Genomic DNA, 4,293 nt, shown 5'->3' on the forward strand with positions numbered 1-4,293 from the left:
TAACTCAGAGCCCGCGAAAAATTGGAATCAGTGGGAAGGTAGCACTTGATGAAGAACTCATAAGGAGTTATGCAGTTCCATGATAATCTCGAGATACCAGGGGGGTAATACTCGTCACAAGATCAAAGTAAAGGTGGGACTGGTGTATTGATCCATAGAAGACAATTGTTTTTAACTTGTCCAAGAAATGAGATCAAAGAAGAACAATCATGGTCGGAACCACGGTTGCAAAAGACCAGATCCTAGATATAAGATGAACTTATACCAAAGGAATAATTTATTTAAAAGAAGCTTTAATGATAAGATCTACATCGTGTCCATGGGCATGAACACAAGTTCAAGGTCGACTCCCACTTCTCCAATGCATACCCTTTCATTCACTTCTCGCTTTCGATGAAGTTATAGCGTTGAAATCTTATCTGGCAAAATACCAGAAGAGTACGACTCGTGAAAAACTTTCGAGTTCACACATATTAAGGAAGGCATAGGTTCAACCCATCTGGGCATCTTAGAATCATATACCAGAATCTTTAGAAGTAAATAACTCAAGCTCGAAGGCAAAGCATGGTTGAGAAAGCAGACGATACAATTTACCAAAGGCATTATGTATCCGAGAAAAGGCCCACAAGGTTATTGAATATGAAGGGTGTTGTCAGATAAAATCCAACAAGGGATCTGGTGGCCCACAAGGGATCTGAAGTGAGCATCGGTACTCAACTAGAGGAAGCAGATTATAGAAACAACTGACTAACTCAATTGTCAAATGCAAAGGAATTATGATTTCCAAATCAAGGGATCAGAAGCAATGCTCTGATTAGGGATGGATAAGTTGAATAGCCTTAGGGTACAATCAACGACAATTGGATTGGTCGAGAACCAATTCCAGTTAAAAGAATGGAGGCTCAGCCGGAAAAGTAATTTATAAGGATCAATGCTGATTGCGTGCATTCGCAGAAGATTGAGTCAACAGACTCAAAATGATAATGACAAGGAATGTCAATATGACTACGAGACTTATGGGATTATCCAAAATGCAAGCAAGCAAGAATTTCAAGAGCCAAAGGCTCCAAAGGATTTTCGGAAGAACGAATATTATTTGAGGACCTTTGTGAAACACAAGAACAACTGGGGATGAGCGGATACTCGGCAAGCGCGAGTAATTATCCGTAGGGGTATTCATGCAGCAAGGAACTGCAGGGCAGTAAGCGTAAAGAATTCTCGGAATATCGAAGAGTATTTCAGGACATCTTGTAATAACAAGAGCAACTGGGGATGGCAATATGAACGATAGGTGTAAGTAGTTATCCAGAGGGATTTATCGATGGAAGTGAATTGCAAAAGCGATGGCACATAGTCTCGAGAGCACATCGTAGAGTATCTTCGGAATCTTCTGGTGCAGCAGGCGGTCATCGGTAACAAGTGGCTCTCCGGGAGAAAGTACTTGCGAGAACCTAAAGTTAGTTTTGTTTTTAGCAAAATCATTTAACCCGAATAGAAGAGAAATAAGAGTCCCAGAGTATAGGTCGAGGAATAAAAGATCCTAGTACCACCCAATGGCGACGTGGGCCCGTAAGGCACACAGCCAAGTTAGTAAAAGTTTTGCAATGTCTAGACTCGACTTCGGCCAAGGAGTGTGGAAGGGGGATTCCTACAGGCAGTCGGCTCTGATACCAACTTGTGACGCCCCCGATTTAATCGTACACTAATCATGCACGCAAATGTGTACGATCAAGATCAGGGACTCACGGGAAGATATCACAACACAACTCTACAAATAAAATAAGTCATACAAGCATCATAATACAAGCCAGGGGCCTCGAGGGCTCGAATACAAGTGCTCGATCATAGACGAGTCAGCGGAAGCAACAATATCTGAGTACAGACATAAGTTAAATAGGGTGCCATAAGATGGCTAGCACAAACTGGGATACAGATCGAAAGAGGAGCAGGCCTCCTGCCTGGGATCCTCCTAGGTCACTCCTGGTCGTCATCAGCGGGCAGCACGTAGTAGTAGGCACCTCCGGTGTAGTAGGGGTCGTCGTCGACGGTGGCGTCTGGCTCCTGGACTCCAGCATCTGGTTGCGACAACCAGGTAGAAGGGAAAGGGGAAAAGAGGGAGAAAAGCAACCGTGAGTACTCATCCAAAGTACTCGCAAGCAAGGAACTACACTACATATGCATGGTTATATGTGTAAGGAGGCCATATCAGTGGACTGAACTGCAGAATGCCAGAATAAGAGGGGGATAGCTAGTCCTATCGAAGACTACGCTTCTGGCAGCCTCCGTCTTGCAGCATGTAGAAGAGAGTAGATTGAAGTCCTCCAAGTAGCATCTTCAAGTAGCATCTCCAAGCAGCATCTCCAGTAGCATCGCATAGCATAATCCTACCCGGCGATCCTCTCCTCGTCGCCCTGCGGAAAAGCGATCACCGGGTTGTCTGTGGAACTTGGAAGGGTGTGTTTTATTAAGTATCTGGTTCTAGTTGTCATAAGGTCAAGGTACAACTCCAAGTCGTCCTGTTACCGAAGATCACGGCTATTCGAATAGATTAACTTCCCTGCAGGGGTGCACCACATAGCCCAACACGCTCGATCCCATTTGGCCGGACACACTTTCCTGGGTCATGCCCGGCCTCGGAAGATCAACACGTCGCAGCCCCACCTAGGCACAACAGAGAGGCCAGCACGCCGGTCTAAACCTAAGCGCGCAGGGGTCTGGGCCCATCGCCCTGAGCACACCTGCACGTTGCGTACGCGGCCGGTGAGCAGACCTAGCAACCTCCATTACAAAGGAAGTTGCGTTAACGCAGTCCAACCCGGCGCGCGCCGCTCAGTCGCTGACGTCACGAAGTGCTTCGGCTGATACCACGACGTCGGGATACCCATAACTACTCCCACGTAGATGGTTAGTGCGTATAGGCTCGTAGCCAGACTCAGATCAAATACCAAGATCTCGTTAAGCGTGTTAAGTATCCGCGAACGCCGAACAGGGCCAGGCCCACCTGTCTCCTAGGTGGTCTCAACCTGCCCTGTCGCTCCGCCACAAAGTAACAGTCAGGGGCCGTCGGGAACCCAGGCCCACCTCTACCGGGATGGAGCCACCTGTCCTTTCAGCCCCCTCGTCAGAATCACTTGCGGGTACTCAATGAGCTGACCCGACTTTAGTCACCATCTGTATAGTATGTATGTATGTATAGTATATATACCCGTGATCACCTCCCAAGTGATCACGGCCCGATAGTATAGCAAGGCAGACTGACAAGAATGTAGGGCCAATGATGATAAACTAGCATCCTATACTAAGCATTTAGGATTGCAGGTAAGGTATCACCAGATGTAGCGACAATGTCAGGCTATGCATCAGAATAGGATTAACGAAAGCAGTAACATGCTACACTACTCTAATGCAAGCAGTATAGAGGAGAATAGGCGATATCTGGTGATCAAGGGGGGGGGGCTTGCCTGGTTGCTCTGGCAAGAGAGAGGGGTCGTCAACTCCGTAGTCGAACTGGTCAGCAGCAGCGTCGGTCTTGTAGTCTACCGGAGAGAAGAGGGGGAAGAAATAATGATTACAGAGCAAACAAAGCATCACAAAATATAACAAGGCAATACGCGGTGTTCGGTGTGCCCTAACGCGGTAGTAGGTGATACCGGTGAAGGGGGGGAAAACATCCGGGAAAGTATTCCCGGTGTTTCGCGTTTTCGGGCAGAGGAGCCGGAGGGGGAAAGTTGCGGGTTCGATAGGTTTAGGGGGTGTGGCGGACGAACGGACCGCGTATCCGGATTCGTCTCGTCGTTCTGAGCAACTTTCATGTACAAAGTTTTTCGATCCGAGCTACGGTTTACCTTATATTAATTTTAAAAGCTTTAAATCATTTTTAGGATTTATTTAATTAATTTAATCAACATTATCCAGAATAGTGTCTGCTGACGTCATCATGATGTCAGCATGACGTCAGCAGTTGACTTGGTCAACCTGACAGGTGGGTCCCACCTGTTAGGGATTGTTTAGCTAATTAACAATTAGGGTAACTATTTATTAGGTTAATTAATCTTAATTAGTTAAACTAAACAAGATTAGATAAGTTAATTAATTAGTTAATTAATTAAATTAATTAATTAATTAATTTTATTATTAATTTATTTATTATATATATATATTAATTCTTTTTTTTTAATCGTTCTGGGGCTGGGGCCCCTCTGGTCAGTGGCCCGAAGGGGTCTTAGCGGGCGAGTGGGCTTGCGGGCGTCCGACCCAGGAGAGGGTCTAGTGGCACAGACGGGCGCCGGCGCC

This window comes from Triticum dicoccoides, chromosome 2B (genome assembly GCF_002162155.2).
Source record: "Triticum dicoccoides isolate Atlit2015 ecotype Zavitan chromosome 2B, WEW_v2.0, whole genome shotgun sequence".
NCBI lineage: Eukaryota > Viridiplantae > Streptophyta > Magnoliopsida > Poales > Poaceae > Triticum > Triticum dicoccoides.